Source organism: Stylophora pistillata, chromosome 5, assembly GCF_964205215.1.
Source record: "Stylophora pistillata chromosome 5, jaStyPist1.2, whole genome shotgun sequence".
In the NCBI taxonomy this organism is placed as follows: domain Eukaryota; kingdom Metazoa; phylum Cnidaria; class Anthozoa; order Scleractinia; family Pocilloporidae; genus Stylophora; species Stylophora pistillata.
In genome coordinates, this window is record NC_142523.1 from 23,387,544 (window position 1) to 23,411,619 (window position 24,076).

The 24,076-nt window shown below is 38.3% G+C and overlaps 1 long non-coding RNA gene across 1 annotated transcript in view; it reads left to right on the forward strand.

The window, feature by feature from the left end:
• The first annotated feature begins 337 nt into the window (after window positions 1–337).
• LOC111347031 (uncharacterized) overlaps window positions 338–24,076 on the forward strand; it is a 29,458-nt gene continuing 5,719 nt past the window's right edge. Inside the window, exons 1-7 of the long non-coding RNA XR_016001876.1 lie at window positions 338–419; window positions 5,873–5,921; window positions 10,733–10,763; window positions 11,114–11,161; window positions 16,932–17,027; window positions 17,838–17,917; window positions 23,648–23,702. This is a non-coding gene — a long non-coding RNA (uncharacterized LOC111347031). The remainder of the gene's footprint in view (window positions 420–5,872; window positions 5,922–10,732; window positions 10,764–11,113; window positions 11,162–16,931; window positions 17,028–17,837; window positions 17,918–23,647; window positions 23,703–24,076) is intronic.

Sequence of the window (24,076 nt, forward strand, 5' to 3'; positions counted from 1 at the left end):
ATTTCTTATCGGTTGTCATATGATCTCCCATTTTTTCGACCGTCTGATCGGCTCTCTCTATTTTATACCTTGCATAGTTTTTCCGCCGGTCAGTTCCCATGCAAATCATTACATAGACTAAGTATATTATGAATGAATTTTGACATTCAAATCTAAATATCAATGCGCTTAATCAAATATCAACCCTTTCCAGAACAAAACAGATTTTGTTGTTTCCTCAAACATAAATGACAAAAGATCTTTTCAAACCACCGACTGTTCAATGACGTAAAACTCTTCATTAGTTTTCCAAAACTTAATTTTATTACCTGCTTATGTAAATTAGATTGTTCATTTACTGTTGACTGTGGCTTTGCACTGGAATTAAAACGAAATCATTGGGGAAGAGCCCTACATTTTGGTAACTTCGCATATTCAAAGTAAGTTTTAGTTGAAAACGATTGCTTTAATTTCACAATCAAGGTTTTATTACACAGACAAAGCATGTTACAGGATCTTAGATAGATAAAAGGATAGATAGATAACTTTATTTATATTCGCGGTAAATCCTTTAGCACAATCTTAAGATATCTAATTCTGCCTGATAAGAATAAAAATCCATTACATTAATAAATCTGACAGATTTTAACCGCTAATCGTAGTAAAAGTTAAGCGTGTAAATGTTCTGTCAGAAAAAAAATAAAACAAAAAGAAATTAACTGTTAGCCGTAAATCGGCCAAAATTTTAGCTGTTGGCCGTAAAAGCCACCACTTCATTGATATCCTCATATTGCATATGTACAATGATCAGTTTGCAAGATTTGAGACATCATTTCATTAAATTAACTTCTTACGAACCGAGCGTGAGGGCCTTACTGAGAAATATTGATCAGAGGTAGTGACAGTACAGACCGACCTTAGGTACGTTTGTGCAAAAACGACATAGGGCTAATCAAGATTCCCAGTTCGGTTCGAGCAAGCGAAAGCTGCGAAGTTAGTGAGTAGTTTATTATATGGCACTCCGACCAAACTTGTCTATTTTAATTTGCTGGGTTTTACGACCAAAGGTGCATGGCTTATGACCGGAGAAAAGGAAATTAAAATTGAAAAATAAAGAAATTTAAGAATGTAAATGTTTTGCTTCTGATCCAAGTCAGATTTAGATTCAAAATCTCCAAATAGGCATTTTTGTCTAAATAAAAGTGAAAAATGAAAGTTTTGATGGATGGTGAGAAGTCACATTTATTGCGAGCAAAACACCATTCCTTTTTGAAATGGCTTTTTGTTGACTATAAAAACAATTAATAAAGGACAGGTGCATCCACCTTCAGTCTCCTTTTTCGACTGTTTTCGAAATGTTCAGAGCACACTTTGGTATCAGTTGTCACTCTTAAGTCTTTGCTTCGATCTTACTTTATTCTAAAAGTCCATATCTATTTTAAAACAGAGTTAATGATTATTGGATCAAGACAAAGACTATCTGCCCAGTGAAATCAGAATTGATGAGCAAATTATCAAGAGAGTCGACAAGATCAAATCTTTGGGTCTTACTATAGATGCCCAACTGTCATGGGGTAGCCACGTTGAAGAGATTTCCAAGAAAGTCTCTTCAGCTATAGGCGCCCTAAAACGTGTACGGCCCTTTATATCCAAAGAAACTGCAATTCAAATTTATAACGCTTTGATTATGCCTCATTTTGATTACCGCAGCCCCGTCTGGGACTGTTTAAGTGGCTACTTAAGCGATAAGATCCAAAAACTACAGAATCGAGCAGCCAGAATTATTACTAAATTTCCCTTTGATACAACCTTAAACCATCCTCTCTCCACCCTCGATTGGGAGAGGCTATCTCCTCGACGAGAGAAACAAAAAGCCCTAATGATGTATAAAATTATGAACAACCTTGCTCCCGAATATCTACAAAGTCTTTTCTCTCAGCGTCACTCTGTGTACGACAGAAGAAACTCTGAGGGAAGACTGGCCCTGTCTAAACCAAACACCAATTATTTGAAACGAAGCTCCTCTTACAGCGGGGCCATATTATGGAATAAATTGGCCAAAAACTTAAAAAAATGCTTCATCCGTTAACCACTTAGGCGAAATCTTAACGTAGTCGATATATAGGATTCCCACACGGCAATCTTGGAAAGGAGTTGATCAATCTAAGTTTTTATTATGTAACTGATGATTTTCCGTGTTTAAGTAAAGATTTACATACATACATAGATACACATACAAAAGAAACAGAACACAACCATGATATTTAGAAATCGAGATGAGACAAAATAATTTTTCGTGTTTCTGACTATTTACTCATGCAAATTACAAATCTTATTAGACATTTTGATGTGTAGTATCGCTGAGTATTTTTACGATTTGTGCCGTATTTTGACGAGCTTTTAGAGCAAGTCAAAATACGCTTAAAGAATAAGAATACGCCGCGATATGACACACCAAAAAGTCCAATAACTTAATTATTATCCAACGCGCCAAATTGTCATTTCAGTGCGGGAGAATTCCGCGGATATTTATTTACGGGGAGTGCATGGCAGAAGTATTTGAAGCGGAACGTAATTGACGCATTGTCTTGCTGCTGTTTGTATTTTCTTGGATAAACGATGAAATTTCGTTGTCTTAAACTGCTTTTCTAAGTTTGATTTATCTAATAAACTTAGATCAATATTCGCCAACCATTCCGAATCTCCGACGTCAGAAAAAGGATTTAAATTGTCCGCCTTTTTTTTTTCGGTAACTTTAATCCAATTCGTCGCTTGCGTGATGCGAGAAAACCTGTCTAACGGGTTCTCCGGAGTTTTATCCCGTAAACCAACACTGAACGTGCAAACAGATTCCATCCGCGCCAAGGTGTTTGTTTAGGCCCTTTATTGTAATTTATGTTTATCTTGTACCTTCCTTTAATTAGTTGCATGCTAGTTAATTGGTCTCTTGATAATGGAGTCATGATGATTCCGAAAAATCGAGCAGCAATAGATCTTTCCTGGATTTTTATATAGACACTTACTTCAAATTTTTATCTTCGTTCTCAGGCCCCCACATTTTGACCCAGAATCTTCGCGAAAATGGCGAAATCTTTAGGGAAAATAATAATTTGACAAAGTTATAAGTTTATATCTATAGATGCACTAGTGGATTTAAATTATTTTACTATTATTCTATCTAGAAATGTTAAAATATATCCGAAACCTGAAGAAATATCCATGTAAATAGGGCTTCGAAAATATGCTTCTCGATAGAAGCCGTGACTGGACCGTGAGCGCGCAGTCAGTACTATAAGCGCCGATTTTATTCAGAATAGGCGCATTTCTTAGATGTACCAGTCAATCAAGAGAGCCTGGGATCTACTAAACATTTTGGTACAAATTCGAAACTTCTGAATTGAGAAATATTTATGTAAATCGGCGTTTCGAACCAAGGTGTTTGCAGATGTATGCGACCCTGCGGGGCATTTGGCCCTTCTTATCTTTTTCACCATTCAGATGTTTTGCCAATATTTATGATATATATTCATTTCGATTCTCTCCTAGATTCTTACATCCGGCGATTCTCTTTTTTTAGAAAATAAACCAAATTTTATTTCCTTGCTCAGGTGGCTAAATAATGTAAAGCCCTGTCAGGCAAAGAATCTGCGTTTGGTACAAATCTTGGAAGTTATCGGCCAATGTATGATTTATCATGACTATTGACAAAGTCAACTGTATTACTCCATTCATCAAAGTCTTTGTAATATCCAACAAAGTGAATCTTCACTTGAATTGAGCTTTTGTCTCGGTCAGTAATCTGCCTATCTATTTTTATAGCACCTGATTTGTGTAGTTTGAATAAAATACCTCGATTTAGAAGATCCGAGTAAAAGTTTTGTTTGAAAAATATTAAACCCGATTTCCGTAAAAATGCCTTGCACTTACCTCGACTACATAAAACTTTTCTTGATCCACCTTTTCTGGGATGTTTGGACGTGTCTTCTCAGCTTTGAGACGCACATCGCGGTCTAGGTTGCGATAAAATCCTTCTTCTGGTCGAGCACGCTTTCCAATGGCCATTTTGTTTTGTTTTCGATCTAATTCCCAGAGCTCGCTCATTCAAACTGCGCATGGGCAGAAGCATCTTGTAATACATACGTGCATCTTGTAATAATACGGGAGTATTTGTCTCGTGCAAAGGGAAAATATTTTGTCATGCGCCTATGATTAAGTCCGCTGACTGTCCACAAGTCCACAAAAATCGTAAAAGACAAATTTATTGTTTACAATGAGTCTCTTGCAATGTTACCCGAGCAGGGAGAGTCTCGATGGACTCAGCATACGTAAGAAACACATCATCGACAAGCATTTCCACAGTACAAATGTTGAAAATGCTTCCCTATTTTTTTCTCACATCTCTGTACGGTTTCTCTTGAAAGAATTTAAGGACAAGCTTTGGGATGGCAATGTGAAAGGAAAAGTTGATCACCGGTACTCACCGCCAAGAGTGATATATCATGTTAACTTTAAAGGTGCAGTGGGAACTTTTCGACATCGACGGAGAAATGAAAATACCTCCTATTTTAGAGTGGTATGCGCCAGCTCAAGTTGCAGTTATAAGAATTGTCGTCGTTGTGTTCCAACCGAGGTGATAACAATGGTTCCTGATGGAGCCCCCCCTCCCAATAAACTAAAAAACAAAAACAATGAAAGAAGTTGTGACCCTGTTTAAACATCCCGCTATTTGAACGCGATTTCAGTTAGCTATATCATTCACAAATGATACAGTGTGTCACTATAAAGTAAGAATCAAGCTCTGACAGATTTAGTTTTGCCGGAATATTCCATTTTAGAATTGTTACACAGCGATGAAGTAACGCCCAACGAAGCAAATGTGGGAGTCCTCCACTACTTAACAATTCAGTGAAATGATACGAAGGTTTTTGTAATCGAGCAGTTTTTGAATGCATTCTACTGACATTGTTTCAGGGTTGCAATATGTTGCGATCTTTAGCTTTATTAATAGGTTCTTAAAAGCATATATCCAGCCCTCATTTGTTCCCAATTTAGTTTTCCTTACAATATTGGAGGGTAGACATTCTGGAAATAAAGAACAAAGTCATATTCCCCAGGCCCACGAGTTTTTTTTTAATCCCGCTAGATAGTATGATAAGATAGTATGATGAGGCTATGTTCAAATAAGTGACCTTTCTAGGCTAGTAAAAGGGCGTTTGCTTCTATCTACTTATCTCTCTCTGTCTCTCTGCCTCTCTGTCTCTGTCTCTCTGCCTGTCTGTCTCTCTAAACTGTGTCACTTCGGAATGCTAATGCAAAGAGTATCCTTCTTTGAGGGATACCCAAGCGAAGAAGAAGAATGGTGAAGCTTCCTTTGAACTCTTAAAATTGGGGTTTAAAGCCTCGCTTTGTCTCGCTTTAGCCAGAAAGTTATTGTTAAGGGCAAAAATCAGTTAGTTTTCAATATGACGGCTAATAGAGAGAAAACGATCGCTGATGAGTGATATTTCCACATAAAGTTTCAAATCTCTCAAAACAGCGTGGGGCTATTGCTGAATCAAGGCAGTAGATTTCTATCTTCAATCCCCAAGAGCAGAAAATTGAAATAAATTTCATCAAAGAACTGTAAAGGCTCCGTTTGAAGTTACATGACAGTCGTAAACTCTAGAACTTCAAGATTTGTTTTAGGTAACGGTAATAATTGAAAGCCTCAGTTATTGTTGTAAGCGTTATCTCCTACTTTTCAACACTTTTGATATTGTTTATAATATATAATTTTTATTGACTTGGATAAAAAGCGATAAAGAGAGCAATGGGCGAGTTACGTTTCTAGTGGAAAAAGCGTAAATGTTGCATTTTATATGTAGTTTGATTGTATGTGTGTAATTTGTTGCAGCAAACTGAACAACACGGGAAGATGTTGCATGGAGGAGTTCAATAGTGTAGTAAGATTTTGCTTTGCCGATGTATGGGAACTCTCGATTAGCAAATAGAGAGGGGGGATTGTTTCATTTTTCAAGAATAAGGTAGTACTTATATGTCCAAAACTACATCTGATTAGATTTGCAAAACCCTATCCATTATGTTGCATGATTGACAGTAATGCCTTGACAGAGCTCAGCTATTGGGTGAACACTCTGTAGTTGAAGGGTGGTCGAGAGCTTATGATGCGCAGCTAAGGCCTGGTGCATCGCCCGCCTTCAAGCCTGCCTGACCAAAGAAAATGCAGGTGGCTTAACGTCAAGGCTAGTGCCCACATGCAGCCCAACCACCAGCCTATATTGTTGATATATTCAAATTATATAAGGGTGGGTTGTAAATAGCTCAGTGCGGAAGGCTAAGGGAAAAGGGAGGGTATGTTTCTGAAACCCCTTTAACTAACCAGTTCGTTCCTTTAGTTTACGGTGCCCGCCCCTGTTCTGCATATGATGAAGAATTTTTCAGCTATGCAAAGATTGCCTCTCTTAGGATTCTTAGGATTAGATTGCCTCTCTAGTATTCGAGTACGGCCTGGCGCGAGCCATTGTTTTCCAGGTCACGGAAAACTCCGTGACCAGGTCTCCGGAAAACGGAGTTTCCCGTGACCTGGAAAATAATGGCTCGCGCCAGGCCGTACTCGAATACTACAAAGAGATGCAATCTTTGCATAACTGAGAAATTCTTCATCATATGCAGAACAGGGGCGGACACCCTAAACAAAAGGAACGAACGGGCGAGTGAGTGCCGGCTCTCAACTAGCTATTTGATAAGACATGCTTCAACCACCTTCTTAAAAAAGGATCGTTAGTCAACCAGTATCTTAATGCACCTGATGAGAGAGGACTTTTTAACCCTTTCGAAACAGATCTGAAGTGCGAAGTTTTAATTTTTATTTTCCTGTACAATTGTTTATATATATATATATATAGGAAGTCTGTAAGTCGATTTTCGCGTGGAACAGTGCTCAATACGTTGAAGCAGAGCAGAATAAATATTATGAGAGGAAAAAAGGACGTAACTACATTTCCCGACAAGCCTGTTTCGTGAATCGCTTCACTCTTCAGGGGTTTAATGGGCATTAAACCCCTGAAGAGTGAAGCGATTCACGAAACAGGCTTGTCGGGAAATGTAGTTACGTCCTTTTTTCCTCTCATAATATATATATATATATATATATATATATATATATATATATATACATATATACCAGAGTAAATTCACCAAACCATACCCCAAAATACAACAAACTCATATTCAATATGAAAGAAAACAAGTGACCAGTTCAAAATTTAAAATTCCCTAAACCCACCCTACCCCCAACCAAAATGATCTAGTCCACTAAAAGGGGTGCCACAAAGCATAGGTCTGAGGTCTGACTCTGGATCAATGGACAAATTCCAAAACAAATCTAACCCCTAAGAACTCAGCCAAGATGTCCACAAAAATCCCCCATGACTGATAAGTCGAATACCTACTCTCCCATCCCTTGAGCTCTCCACCAACCTATTCAAGCCCCTTACCGCCTTAGGAAAAATGCAAGTTTACTAAAAGGCTTTCAGAAACCTCACCTCTCCATCCCTGAGCTTCTCACAGAGAGTCATTTGAAGCCCACGCTTGGATAAGTTGGTGTCTGGGCTGCATGCAGGCCTTAGCCTGATCGGTAAGCTACCTGCATTTCCTTTAGCCTTGCTGGCTTGAAGGTGAGCAATGCCCGCCTTAAAGTGAAAACCTAGCTACAAGGTGTTTACAATGTCAATTGAGCGTGGCCAATGAAAATGAATCGGGCTAAACGTCAAGACTAGTGTCTGCATGCAGCTCAGACACCAACGTATCCAAGGGAGGTTTGCAAATGGTTTTGTGTGGTGTGTGGAAAGCTCAGGGGTGGGGATGGTATACTTCATAGGGATTTCCTTTTTGCATAAAAGTGGACATCTTGGCTGAGTTGTTATCAGGCCTAATTTCTTTTGGCCTTTTGCCATTAATTCAGAGTCGGACCCGTGCTTTGTGCCTTTCATTTAGTAAAGTAGATCGTTTTGGTTGGGGGTGTGGTAGGGTTGGAAAACTACTCAATTTGATTGGTGTGTACTTAGAATTTGACTTTGAGTTTTTTGTTTATTTACCGGGTATGTTTTAGTGAATCACTCAGATATATATTTGATTAGATTCACAGGCCCCCTTTGTACAAGATTGACACTCGGGCTCATGCCCTGCCAGAACTCAGGAAGTGGGTGAGCTCCCTGTGGTTGGAGGGTGCTTGAAGTCCACAGCAGCAGGCTTAGAAAGGGCTGCAAAAACCTGATAGCTAGGTTTTCGCTTGAAGGCGGGAATCGCCCACCGTCACGCCAGCTTGCGCTAATCTATCTAAGCAAGCGGCCCAGCCATCAACCTATCCAAGTGCAAATGACTCTGTGTAGAAAGCAAAGGAGTGGGGAGGGTAGGTTTTGAAAACCACGTGGGCAACTGACATATTTTTCTAAGGCTGTAACCCTAACCCTACCCCTACCCCTACCCCAGGTTCAATGCCTACACTGCAGGATTGGCATTCACACTTGTACCCGACCACACACCTCCCACAGGTCTGAAACTTCATGGCAGGAGGGTGGTTACGTGTTAAGAAGTATGCCTTTGGGGGAGAGGACTCGATTGACATTGCAAAAAAGTTGTGGGTAGCTTTTCACTTGAAGATGGATATCGCTCGCATTCCAACCAGCCTGGCTGGAAAAGATTGTACGAAGCTTAACGTAAAGACTAGTGATTGCATGCATCCAAATCATTGTTTATCCAAGGGTGGGTTCCTAATGATTCTGTGTGGAAAGCTCAGGGTGGGAATGGTTGGTTTTTAAAACCACTTAATCAACTGGAGTTATTTTTCCTAAGGCTGCAAAGGGCTTCTCACCAAGTTTTAAAGCCTGCATTACAGAATTGGTAATCAGGCTTGTACCTGTCACACCTTAGCTACTAGGCTAACACTCCAAGGCTAATGTGAAAATCCAAATCGAGATCCTAGCCATCAAACTTTGAAAATGTCAATTGAGCCCTATAATCCAAAGGTATGCTTTTTGACACCCAACCACCCTCCAGTCATGGAGTGTTAGCCCAGTAGCTGAGGTTTGACTGGGCACAAGCCTGACAACCAATCCTGCAATGCAGTCTTTCGACCTCGATAAATAAGACCAGCCCCTTCCAGCCTTAGAGAAAAATGCCAGTGTGTGCCGGCATTCAACTAAATATTTGATAAGGCATGCTTATACCACCTTCTTAGAAAAAGGATCGTTAGTCAACCAGTATCTTAATGCACCTGACGAGAGAGGACTTTCTAACCCTTTCGAAAGAGATCTGCAGTGCGAGTTTTTAATTTTTATTTTCCTGTACAACTGTTTACAAAGCTCCATCATTGTAGAGCACTCTCCGATTCGAGGATAAGGTTTTTTTATGTTTATGTATATATATATATATATATATAACTAACTGCAGACAGTACTGTTTCGGCCTTCTGGGCCTCATCAGTGCAGTGCTAATGCTAGGATGGGGGAGAACCGAGACGGTCACCCCAAACGACCCAACCTTTGTGGTATCGTCTAAGCCATGCCAGAGTGCTCAAACTAGAGTAAACCAGCGAGCATGCGCAATTGCAACGGCAATGACTCATTTTTTCCTCTCATAATATTTATTCTGCTCTGCTTCAACGTATTGAGCACTGTTCCACGCGAAAATCGACTTGCAGACTTCCTATATATATATATATATATATATATATATATATATATATATATATACACATATATACTGAAAGTATCAGTACCTTTATTCAACACAGAAGTTTACAGTTTGTTTACATTTTATATATATATATATATATATATATAGTAGTATGTAATGGGAACAGAAATCGAAACGACAACATGTCTGTAACTCGATATAAGTTCATTTCTGTTGTTTAGGGTCGTCATGTTCGGTCTACAAATGATATAGTATTTCTCCTAGAGACACAAATTGCACTGAACAACAGAAATGAACTTATATCGACTTGCAGACATGTAAAGAGATTCCTTTTAAATAGCGTGATTGTTTGAGCTTGTAAAATTTATTTTAAGCAGTTCATTTTTTGGCAGTTTACAGTATGTTGTTTAACCGTTACGATTAGCGTTTTTCGAAACAATTTAAGCCTGTCAGATTTATTTTTAACAGTTTACTGTATATTGTTTTACTGTTGCTATACACCTCAACCAACTGTGAATTACAACAGTTTTTTCAAAATCACTATGTAATGCACCATGTATTCTTTCTTTTTGGCAGTAGCCTGATGATTGTATTGTTAAAGGCATGAACTTCAGAGTAGCAAATAAATGGTTTTGACCTAATTAAAGTCTAAATTTCTATATATTGATTCAAGTTTATTAGATAAATCGAACGAAAAATAGCAGTCAGACGACAGGGAAATTTCATCCTTTATTGAAGAAAATTCCGCGTCAATTCCGTTCCTCTGCGCATACTTCTGTCAAGCACTCCCCGTAAATAAGTATCCGCGAAACTCGCCCTCACAGAAATAACAATTTGGCGTGCTAGATAATAGTTCTCTTATTAAACGTTTTGGTGCACATTACTGCTGAGCATTTCTACTCGTTACTAGTATTTTAACTCGCTCTGTGGGTTCGTCAAAATGCGGCACTACTCGTATTAATACTCAGTCAGTGATACTACACAACTAGCGTTTAGTAAGATATATTTATTTTCGACTGTCTGCGGATTGCTTATCTGTATTCTATGCTTTGCACAGATCTAGAGTGCTGTCACCGATGACTTTCCACGTAAGTTAGTAATTAAATAGGATATCATAACTCAGTTTTTAGGTTCTAGTCTCACTATTAATGCTGCTTAACTAAATATCAACCCCTTCAGCCCCCCCCCTCTCCCACAGAAAGAAAACACATTTGATCAAAAATATGTCTGCTTCCCCAACTGACAGTAGATTTTGTGATCTCTTAACCTAAAATACCAATGATATCCGTTCCGTGATCATAAACGCCGACCACTCACGCAAATTCAAGTCTTAATATGTATTCCTTAGCCTTTCATTTCAGTTTATTTCAGTATTTCGAAAGCTAATTATTTTATCTGATAGAGATTTCTCATGAAAATTAGATTGTTCAATTTACAGTTGGCTGCCAGCTACGGTTTGATCATTGGCAACTTCACGTATTCCAAGGTACGTTTTGGTTGAAAACCGATTGTTATGATTTCACAGCTTTAATTACACAGAAAAAGCATATAAGAAGGTCTTATGGTCCTTATGTTGATGTTGGGTTAGCCGTGAACTGTGGAACGGGGTGAAAAAAGTGGCTTAATAAAAGGATATGGTAAACATTCGTAGGTGTCCTTCCCGAAAAAAGAAAAAAATAACATCCAACGCTGTATTTAAAGCATTACCACCAAAACTAGATATAAATGGAAAGTATATGAAAAGCACTCTCCGAAAGAAACTGCTTCGGTTTAGCTTGATTTAATGGTAAACCTAATGGGGTGCGACAATTGGAAATGGATTATGTTTCTATAGTCGAATTAATCGCATATCAAATCTGACCGCGCTACACAAATAAAACTTCTCCACAATTTCAATTTCTCCCATTGCGGGAGGTCTATTTTGAAGTACGTAATTCTTCCACGCGATGTTTTTTATAATAAAAGCTGATAGTTTCTAAAGAAACTGTTTGGGGCTGCGTCGGTGGGGTAACGAAATAATTTGAATATATCAACAAAGTTGAAATGCGTATGATGCACGATCCTTCGCAGTAGATAGCGCTATTTATGCAATAGCGAAAATCAGACCTGAAAAAAATCAGGCCTGTACGGGATTCGAACCACTGACCTCTGCGATACTAGTGCAGCGCTCTACCAATTGAGCTAACAAGCCAACTGGGAGCAGGCCGTGATTTATCATCACGGGTTTATTACGAATCAACTTAACGGCCTGCTCCCTGTTGGCTTTTTAGCTCAATTGGTAGAGCGCTGCACTAGTATCGCAGAGGTCAGTGGTTCGAATCCCGTACAGGCCTGATTTTTTTCAGGTCTGATTTTCGCTATTGCATAAATAGCGCTATCTACTGCGAAGGATCGTGCATCATACGTATTTAATACCGCAGTTCAAAATATATGAACTTCATATATTCATTGTAAAGTTGAAATGGTAAATTGGCCACCGTTACGATCATAAAGGCTGACGTTTCGAACGTTAGCCGTTCGTCGGAGCGAATGTTTAATAATAGTTTGATATTAATAGGTTGATATCCGCATCCGCATTCTCCTCACTTCTTCCAGTTCGTTTTCTGTCCACTTCATTTTCGTCTCGGGACACATACAAGAATGCAAATTGTGCCACTTGCCATGTATACAAACCTTTGGTTGGTTCTTCTGTTGCTACTTGCGAGCTCTCTTGTTCCGCCGAAATTTCACTTTCAATTAACGAAAAATAGCTAGACAAAGAACAAATTCCTAACAGAATTTACGTTAAATTTTTAACCGCCTTTCTTGAACCGCATCCCGGTTAGCTCAATGGATAGAGCGCTGGACTGTTGTGCGGGAGGTCGAGGGTTCGAGCCCCGGCCGGACAAACCCTCAGGGTCTTAAAACAATTGAGAAGAATATGCTACCTTTCTATAACATCAAGAAATCGTTAGATATTCTAGTCTTCTCGGATAGGGACGAATAAATGGAGGTCCCGTCTTCTGTAGGGTTAGGGGCAAGAGACGTTAATTTATCATGCACGAGATAACTGTGTGATGAATGTCCTCCCTGGAGTGGGATGGGTAGGTAACAGGACCCCCGTTGATATCAGTGTTTACTACACTGAAGGGGCTATCCTGTATAAATAAACTACTCTACTGTCTACTCTAAATGTTACTCTCAAACGTCTTATTGCTTCTGAGCAGATCGTAACATAGAAGTTAACATTTTTTAAGGAAATGGAGAAGTTTAAATTTTTGCAGGAAATAACATACAATTAAGTGAAGCATGTCGTACGCTAATAGACACTGAAATGTTAGGGGACAAAGCCCCTTTAGTCTCTTGTACGCCTTAGTTTGTCTCGTTTGGCGTACAAGAAAACAAACAACTGGAAGGTAACACTGATTCAGGCTGAAGCGGTCAACAATTTCTCAGAAACACAGGCTTAAATGTTATGAAATTGACGATACTTTCAGTTCCCTTTCCAAACCTAGCCAAAACCCATTATGTGAGAGTGGTGTGCGCGGCATGAGATGCAATGGTTGTAAAAGTCTTGTGCCCGAAGTGAGGATAACACTTTTTCTGGATGAAGGCCCCAAAAAACATAAAAGACAATGAAAGAAGTTGCGAAATCTTTATAAACGTCGCAGTCTAACTCTATGATTAAAAATGTGGAATTTGACAATACATACATTGGTCCTCTTCATCTGAATTTGGATCAATTATGATCAAAAGTCTTACCTAGAGTGCGCCCTCCAAATCAAGCAAACAAACAGGCGGCGGCTAAAGCTGGTCGAAGTGTGTTCTCTGGAATTCTTGTAGCAGAAGCACTTCTAATATGAAACATCTCCTTAAACGTTCATGTAAAAATTGCAGATTAGATTGAAGAAAATATGTTATTTAATCAGTCACTACCCTCCATCTCACCGGAATCGGAAAGAATTTAATAACCGAAATTGCAAGCAAAATAAGTGCGTGCATCATAGTGCGGGGCGCAAGATGACATGTCTGTCGAAGATTAAATTTGATTTGTAATACAGTAATACAGAAATAAACAAGTCAATGATGTCTCTTGAAATTTCGAATTCTGTTCTGCTGTCCCTTTCGCATAACAACATAGCCGCCACGAATAAGCTAGCAAGAAAAAGTATCGCCCCAATCCTCTCTCTACCACAATGGAACAATTTGGTTTTGTCTAGACCAATCACATTAGAGAAACTGGTAAAGACGAAACTGTCCCGGACTGTTAATGTCACACGCGAAATTTTCCATAAAGGCGTGCTTTATTCGCACGCGAAGTTATGAATCAGCGTGAGGCGTGATTGGCCTCCTGAAATCGCAAGATTTTCCTGAAACTTAGCACACAAGAGAAGGGATTTTGAATTCGTGACGCCTGTCTTCGAGCCAGCCTAACCGATGAAAATGCAAGGGTCTTAACGTCAAGGCATTTGCCTGCATGAAGCCCAGCTGCCGACCTTTGCAAGAGACCACAATAGTTGGCTATCGCTGTTGTGGTTGGCGGCCCGTTTTTGTTATTGTAATTTACCCGTGTTCTATATTGTAGGTATTGTTGGCAAAGCTAATAAGTTAAATGAAAAATTAAATTAAATTAAGGGTGGGTATCAAATGGCGCTGTTTGAAAAGCTCAGGGGAAGGGAGTGTAGGTTTTTTGCTGTATCAGTCATGCAGAACTTGCTTTTTGCATAAATCTCTGTTGAGTTCTTATGAGGCTGGTTTTGTTTTGGACTTTGTCCTTCAATTCAGAGTCAGACCCATGCTTGGTGGCATCCCTTCTTGTGGACTAGATCATTTTGGCTGAGGTGGGCTTGGAGAAATTTTCAAATTGTTTCTGGGTATGTTCTAGTGAATTCATCTATACTTACCTAGATGTATTTATAACATAACCAGAGTAAAGCGCGCGCTCTGATTGGTCAATTTAACGTCCACCATTTGCCCATGGAGGTACGCTGCTGACGTGAGCTAATGCAAAGACTATTGTTCCGCTCGCGCTTGTTTTTTCTGGTCACGTAAGGTTTGTTAAATAATAGAGAACTCTTAAGCTGCAAGGATGATCAATGTTATGTTATAAAACAAATGGTAAACACCAAAGCGTACACTATTGAGTTATGGATGCACTTGGGAGGTTTGCTAAGCACTCAAGAAGCTAGAGACGCTCTCTGTTATCGCCGCGCGCGACTCTTACGCCTCTTTCGTGCTTAGCAACCTCCCGCGTGCATCCGTAACTCAATAGTGTACGAAATAATTTGGATATATCAACAAAGTTGAAATGGTAAATTAGCCACCGTAATGATTACAAAAGCTGACGTTTCGAGCGTTTGCCCTTCGTCGGAGCGAATGACGAAGGGCTAACGCTCGAAACGTCAGCTTTTGTAATCATTACGGTGGCTAATTTACCATTTCAACTTTGTTGATATATCCAAATTATTTCGTTACTCCCACCGACGCAGCCCCAAACAGTTTCTTTCGAAACTATCAGCCTTTATTCAATAGTGTACGCTGTGGTGTTTACCATTTGTTAAGTAGGGGTTGGCTTCTCATCACCCTGATGAGGGGCAACCACGAAACAGGCGTGTAGGGATGAACTTGTAGTTTATTTGTCTTTTTCCTTCCACAATATATACAAGTCGCTCTATTTCTATGTATTGAGCAAAAGTAAAAAATAAAGTGTAAAGTCAAAATTTTACACTTTATATATGTATATAAATAGAATAAATGTTTAAAAAGAAAATTTGCCCAGAGCGGGATTTGAACCCACGTCCCTCCTGTTACTAGTCAGGTGTGATGACCACTACACAATCAGGACAACCATGCGCACTCTACACTGGGGTTGCCATGCACTTAGCCTTCGGGCGAAGCTCATCACCTTAGTTGTGATTTGAGCACTCTCGCATGGCAACATGCCTGCACTTGGTCCCACAAGTGTAGCGCCCAGGCAATGGTTTATTCCAGAGCTTGGCCCAGCGTCTGCACTGCACTGATGAGACCCACATAGGTCGAAACAGTGTGCACTGTCTGCAGGTATATATATATATATATATATATATATATATATATATATATGTCGAGTTAGATAAATACAACGACTAAACTTTAATCTTTGCAAGCCTGTCTCGTGATTGCTCACTCATCAGGGGATTTTATTTTATTTTATCCCCCGATGAGTGAGCAATCACGAAGCAGTCTTGTAGGAATGGAAGCGTGGTCGTGGGTGCGAGAGTAAGCTCTATGTAGGTATTTATTATGCTACGAAAACTTTAAAAAGCAGAAAGTTACAATCAACACGCTCAAGAGATCCATAAGTAGAAGATTGGAAATTGACTTTTCTTTCTTTTGAGTCTTCATTTCATGTTTGAAAAACAATGAAGAAATGTCGTCACAAACAGACAGGAATTATTTTCCAAATTAATGGTTCATACGTTGTTATATTAGACAAAAGGCTTGCGAAACCGGTTGTGAAATTACAGGCCTTGTCTGGTTGATAAACATTCAAGAGATTCGCATAAATTAAAGTTTTTCTATGAAATCGTCGACTTTTTGGAGCTTGATAGGTGCTCTGAACTTAAATGTTGCTCAAAAACTTCTCAGCAAAGGCAAAAAAGTGCTCGAGGTTGCTGGAACCGCAAAAAGTTGCATCAAACGCCAAAAATTGCTCAAAAGTTGCCGTGCACAATCGGATTTTCCAAAATAATTGATAGTCTTGAGATGTATTGACTTTTCCGATATCCACTTATTCTCAGTGAATAGAAGAAAGTTTTAAAAATCACTGCGAATAATTCCGAAATAAACGGAGAAACAATGCGATCACCAGTTTAGGAGGATTTTAGGATTAATTGAACACAGCTTTAACTTTCGGTGTTCTTAGAACTTTGCCGCAGGGCTTAATAATACTTATTGCCGACTCATTTTTCCTTCAGCTACAAAAACCTGTTATTTATTTTTGTCGTATAACAATATTTTTTCCGATTGTCTGATTGGCTATCTCTATTGTATACTTTGCACAGTGTTTCTGCCCGTCAATTCCCGATGTGTTTAATTAAAAAAACCCTTCAGAACAAAAACATAGTTAATTGAAAATTGATTTCCTTCCTCAACTGAAAGTGATCTTTTCAAGCTCCCACCTGAATTACAAATCACAAGCGGCGACGTCATCGTCAACAATCATTTAAATTTAACTCCCAATCTTAGTTTTATGATATGTTCGTAGTTTCTCACTTTATTAGACTGTTTTTATTTAGTATTCACAGTCGACTGTAAGCTGCGCTTTAATCATTGGTGTTAAATCGAAATCCTTGGCGAAGAGCTCGGCATTTAGTAACTTCACGTATTCCAAGGTCAGTTTGTTTTGATTTCACTATAAAGGCATTGGGTCTCTTAGAAACCGAAAAACCGCTCTAAAGAATGGCCAAAACCACAAAATCGAAATCCCCCATACCCATTTCCATTTTGTACCATTGGGTCAACCGCAAACTTATTAATTTAGCAAGATCTGAAGTGTCATTTCATGAAGATTAACTTTTTACTAACTGAGCGCGAGGGCCTTACTGAGGAATATTGACCAGAGGTAATGACAGAGACAACAAAGTTTGTACCAAAATGACAAAGGACTAGCCATGATTTCTCAGTTCACCTCAAGCAAGTGAGGGCTGCGAAATTAGTAAGTAGTTCTTTAAAAGGCAATAAGGCCAAACTTCCTCAATTTTTAATTTGCTGACTTTTGCGACCAAAAATACAAGGCTTATGACCAAAGACTGCCTTGCTATATGATAATCTCATCAGTAAAAAGTTTGATTTCAAACAATCATGATAGTGACCTAGTAAAGAGCTTGGAGACAAAATTGTTTTTAGGGCATGTGATGATGATAAAGTTAATTTTCGAAAGTTCTTCTTGGGTGAGTGAATCAAATGGAAGAACTTACTGAGGCAAGAAGCGCTAAAACAGCCAAAGAATGAAAGAAGAAGAACAAACAAGATCTATTTTAGTGTCTTCACTGTGAATCTATTTAATGACTTAGTTCCTCAGAATTTGCATGTGAACAGTTTCTATTATTGCTGTGACATGTTCAGTATTTTGCTTTACGAGAAACAAGAATGTAGTTGATATGACAGTGGGTAAATGTTGAGCTTCTTGTTTGACTTTCTAGATGTTAGACAATATAGTACACAAAGTAGCAGAAGCTCTTTATACAGAGGAAATGGAAGAAAGGCAGCCTAAAAAATTCAGGTAAGCAATGATTTCAGAGCTTTATCATAATAAACAAGTAGGAGACATACGAAATTAAACCTATGTTTAAACGGATTGATACTTGAACATGCTCCAGGGCAAGACTCCTCGAGTAAACATTTTTCCAACCAAGACTGAAACTTTGAATCTTTTTTACAAACTTCTTATCAAATTCTACCATTCCCGTCAGATGAATTTATTTCAAATCAGTGGTTTGAAATACTCCACTGTTTTAATTCAAAGTTGGTTAATTTAAATACTTTGCAAAACTTTCCAATTGCTTTTCCTCTTGTTTTGGGGTTACAGATGCAATGACGTTGACAATTCCCGCTTCTTTTCATTTTTTCATTAACTTTTTATGATGATCTGAGCAAAAACTACTCTTAATAATGAAGTTTCGATATTCAATTCAGGTAAGTCAAGGTAGCCAAAACAGGAAAAAGTCATGAAATCGAGCTTAACGTAATTTTATAAATTCTGTATTTTTTTTTATGCAGTATACCTAGTGCAATTTAAATTAGATAAACACGAGTAATTCAGCTTTCAAATACCATGCAAATATTTGAAAAATAATTTACAAAAGCTTGTGAATATTCCATGCTAGACAAGTACTACCAAGAGACGATCAGTTCTCTCGAGGTCTCGTATTGATCACTATTTACTTATATTGCATTATTATCATGATTACAAAGATGATGCAAATTTTAGCCAAGCATAGTCTCAAATGGACCAAACGCCCTGCAGTCAGAAAATTTTGCAGAATTTACACGGATTGCGCTAAATGCAATCTGGATTTCTCTCAGCAAATCATAATGTAGAAGTTAACATTCGTAAAGGAGATTTAGAAGTTTAAATTTTCGAAGGAAATAACATACTTTTATGTGAAGCATGTCGTGCGCTAATACACACTGAAATCATTTAAAAGTTACCAAAAGGACGTAAAGACAGCAGAGTGACAATAACTCTGAAGAAAGAAAGGACAACTTTAAGTTTAAATTTACAAGACATGTTTCGACATTCGCATGTCATCTTCAGTTGCAAATGAGCTTTTAACGGTTGTACATTTGAATTTATATTGAGGTACGTTACAAATTACGTGTCAGGGCTTACGTTTCAATTTGAATATTAAACACGCAAAAAATGTAATTAGCGCGCGCTTTACTAGATAAAAGATAGTAAAAATAATAATAATAATAATAATAATAATAATAATAATAATAATAATAAAATAAGAGACCAAGGATAAACGTAATTAAAAGGAAAGAGATAATTCTAGATGCTTCAATTGCTGATTAAGAATGGGTTTTTCCCACTTAATATGCAATGCCTCTTTGATCTTAATTTGGTATTTTGAAGCGGCAGAATCTAAAGACCTGGCTTAACTAGGAAACTTTGTTGCGGAAACATTGTTGCGGAGCCAAATGTTTCCCAGTTTAGCCGCGCGGGAAACACAAGTTGCGGAAACAAATTTTGCTGCTCGGAATTGTTTTTTCCTGCAGACAAAAACATTTTTGTTTCCCGGACACAAATTTTGCGTCCGAAACATATGTTTCCCAGTTTAGCTGGGATGAAAACAATGTTGATTAGTCTCCAGTGCCACTCGCACATTGAAAAATGTTTCATAGCAACGGCGAGCAGACAACAATTAACATGACTGACTGCGAAGAAATTCAAGCAGGACACGCTCAAAGAAAGGGAAGGGGAAAAGAAAAGGTATTGGAAAGATGAAGAAATTGAAATGCTAATTACAATAACAAGAGGTGCTCACGAACTCGTGTACAAATGTGGCGAGTGCTCTCACCAATATAGCTGACATTATAGCCAGCACACGAAAATTTATAAACGACACGCGAACGTAGACCTAGCGGTACTGAATCTTTCACACTAAACAATCGGACAAAACTTCGCATATTTACAAGCACCTGCAATCATCAAGGTCCTGTCTTGACTCTTGTGATACTGAATTTTTCACGATCTTAGATTCTGCCGCTTCAAAATACAAATTAAGATCAAAGAGGCATTGCATATTAATTGGGAGAAACCCATTCTTAATCAGCAATTGAAGCATTTAGAATTATCTCTTTCCTTTCAATTACGTTGTTCCTTGGTCTCTTATTTTATTATTATTATTATTATTATTATTTTTATTATTATTATTATTATTATTATTATTTTTACTATTATTTTTATTATTTTTTGATCTAGTCAAGCGCGCGCTATTTACATTTTTCGCGTATTCAATATTCAAATTGAAACGTAAGCCCTGATACGTAATTTGTAATGTACCTCAATATAAATTCAAATGTACAACCGTTAAAAGCTCATTTGCAACTGAAGATGACATGCGAATGTCGAAACATGTCTTCTAAATTTCAACTCAAAGTTGTCGCTTATTTTTTGAGAGTCATTTAAAAGTTCTAAAATGTAAGGGGAAAAATTCTTAAGTCTCTTGTATGCCTTGTTCTGCCTCGTTTGGCGCAGAAGAAAACAAACAATTGGAAGGTAACTCTGCTTCGTGAGGCTGAGGTGGCCAACAATTTTCGAGAAACGCCGGCTAAAATGTTAAGACATTCACAGTACTTTTAGTTCCCTCTCCACTTCTAGCCAACACCTCCACTTCGGTATCTTTACATCGAAACTCCTTGAACTGTGTCGAAAAAAAAAAAGTATACTTTTTGGGATATTGTTCTTTTAATCCAACCCAAAAAAAATTATACCTTCTGATTAACTATTTCTTAGATTGCGACCGACAAGGAAAATTACTTATTAATAAATTATTTACTTGCACAGGGAGAGAGTCAGTTTGTCCGTGAGTTCAGGAAAGCCTACCAATTGCGTAATATTATTCTCCTGGATCTCTGCAATCTTGTTCGACAACTGGCTTTTTACACCCTCGTATAGTTTCTTTCTTTAAGTGTCTTTCGTCTTTTTGTTACATATTTTCGTCATTTTCATTCCATGTTCGCGATAATAAAGTCATCAAAAAGTGGTCGTCCTGCAAGTATGGACAGCCGCCCTATCATACGGCTTAATAGATCAATTTTAAAACCATGGAATGAACGTAAGATAGCTCAGTTAGGATTTGGCGAAAAAACCCAGCAGCGATTTCGCAAAGGCCTAGCTACACAGTATTTCGGAAGAAAGTCAAACAGAACGTTCCTATCGGTTCTCGGGTGACCGTGAGATGGGGAAACGTTTCCATCGATCGAAGACCTAATCTCATGTAAGTTTTAATGACCTTTCTCTCCCATTAAAATCAATTACGGAGATATATTTGTCCAAAATCTCATCTTGGTACCCTCTATTCTTAAAGCGTATTTAGAAACACTCCTTGTCTTAGTCAAACGTGGAGCGTGTCGAATATACTCACAGTATGCGGAGCGCTTCTCTGCTTACGAATCGTTTCTTTGTGAGTAGTGAATGACACGAATAAAATTGTAACTACGCATGATCTTCATCTCCTAATAATGCGTTTGGACGTCAAGGGTCAATTCTTGTATTGTTTCAGCCGTGATAGTGATTGTATCGTGGTACAATACACAAGTTTGTTTGCCCGTCTTACAAATTCTTCTATTTTATCTTCGGTTTTCTTACACAGACTATACCTTTAGTTGTGCCCTTACTCCATTTTGACCATGAAAATATTGGCAAACGTTCTTGTCATTGTGCAATTCTCTGCCGTTTATTAATAACAACAGCACGATCGTACCCAGTCGCTATTTACCGGTTTCGTTGTGAGAGAATACTGGATACGAGGATAGATCGAGGCGAGCGGGAAGCATGGAAAAAGGCAAACGAAGAATTATCAGTTTCAAGTCTGACAAACCATACGACGAGGCGCAAAACAGACTGGTCGAACTTGGCCTTTTTATCTCGGCCAATCAGAACACAGGATTCACCTCACAGTGTCTGAGGCCTGCGAGCGAGCCTGGGGCAGGCAAGTCCTCCTCTATCATTTTCCCTTTGGTGACCCGGTACACTTGAAGATAGCGATGATTCCTCGTTGTTGCAGAAAGACTCTCCGGCGATTGGGTATATCCAAGAAGCACATCGTTAAAAAGCATTACGACCCAAAAAATCCCATTGATGTTTCCGTATTTTATCCGCACATTGATCTACATGTGGTCTTCAAAACATTTAAGGCCAAGCTTCGCGCAGACATTCTGAAAGGAAAACTCGACTATTTATCTCGTCGATTGGTTTACTACTACTCGTTCCATGATGTGGTGGGTACCTTTCCAATAAAACATCGATGGGGCATCACAACACATGAGACCTGTTGTGTGAGATTGGTGTGCGCAACCTCAAGATGTCGTTGTGGTCGTATTGTGCCCACAAGGGTAAAAACATCTTTTCCGGATGGACGCCCCATCTAACCGTCCCTCAAAGAGAGTGAATTTTACGGAGTTAAAATCCATATTTTTGAAAGAAAAAATAACTGAGGAACTATCGAATATAGCCATGAAGCAGACAAGCCAGTCAGCCAAGTTGAATTGAAGCTGAATCAAGAAATAAAACAGAAATGTAACTTTCTAATGTAGCTGACATATTTACATCAAGTGTAATGACTCAGTTCAATGTCATGAGTTTTCTCAAGTCCAGATCCAGTCAGATCTAGCTCACCACAGTCCAGTTTATTCAACTTAATACCTTGGAATGTGTTATGCTCACACTGTTTGACTGATGTAATGTAAACGGATTTCTATCTTTACTGAGAGCTTCTTAAAAATCAGATCACCAGCTCTGCTACGTTCCTTATTAAGTTTTCTTTACAATGTTGGAAAGTAAACACTCTGCAAATAAAGAACAAAATCATGTTCTACAAGTCCACGAATCTTTTTAAGCAAGCTGATCCTATGAAGGAGAGGTTGGGAAGAAGGAAAAATTTTGAAAAATTATCAACTGAGAATAATTGTAATGAGACTTCGGTGAGCAAAAAGTAGGGTGAATTTCTGACTTAATCAGGGTATCGCAGTATAACTGATGTATGTAATCTCAGCATATACTAAAGACATCTTGCGTAATTCGTTTAGGAAAACATTTTTCAGGAAAATGACTCGGTTGTAACTAAGAATATGATAACATCATCTCTTTAAATGGAGCATGTAGACTAATTCCACAAAGGTTTTCGAAGTTCAGTTTGACAAAACTTCGTATTGAAAGACTTCCTATTGAAGATAGTATGAGTAAACTTACGTCCAAAAATGGCATTTCTAGGTGAATAAGGGGGCTTGTTTCAGCTCCCTCTCGCTCTCAATTGCGTAAATAAAGAATGCTAATGCAATGAATATCCTTCTTTGCGGGATACTCAAGCGAATAAGAAGAATGGCGAAACTTCTCTTGAGGTCTAAAAAGTTAGGTTTCAAAGCCTTGTTTTATCTCGCTAAGCTATACCTAATAAGTTGTTACAGAGCGTAAAATCAGTTGGTTCTTAATACGACGGTTCATCGATCCCGATAGAAAACGATCGCTGATGGGTGATATTTCCACATTAAGTTTCAAATCTTTCAAAAGACATATTTGTTTAAAGTGACTGTAATAAATGAGAGCTATAGTTACTATTGTGAGTATTATCTCTTACATTTCACCCTTTCTAACATTATTTATAACATATAACTATTATTATGTCATTTGGTTTGAATGATTGACTTAATGGCCTGTAAGAGGGCGAGAAAGGCTAAATGCTGTAATTTTGACAGAGTTTGATTGCTTGTACGTTATTTTTTGTAGTACAATGAACAAGATTTGAGCAGGAAGATGTTGCATAGAGGAATTCGATAGCATGGTAAGATTTTGCTTTGCCAGTGTATTGGGCCATTAGATTAGCAAAGATTGAGGGAGGCTTATTTCATTTTTCGAGAATCAGTTGTACTTGTCGTTTTAACTTTTCTTTCGTATCCAAAAATACATTTAATTCGCAAAAACATTCCTATTTTGTTGGAAGACTGACAGTTAGGTTTAAGACCTGACAGAGCTCAGCTATTGGGTGAATACCCTGTGTTTGAAGGGTAGTTGAGAGCTTAGGAGGGGAAGGAAATACCTGATGCCTGGCCAAGGAAAATACAGGGGTCTTAACGTTAAAGCTAGTGCTAATATGCAGCCTAGCCACCAACCTATGCAAGAGTGGGTTGTAAAAAACTCTGCGTGGAAAGCTTAGGA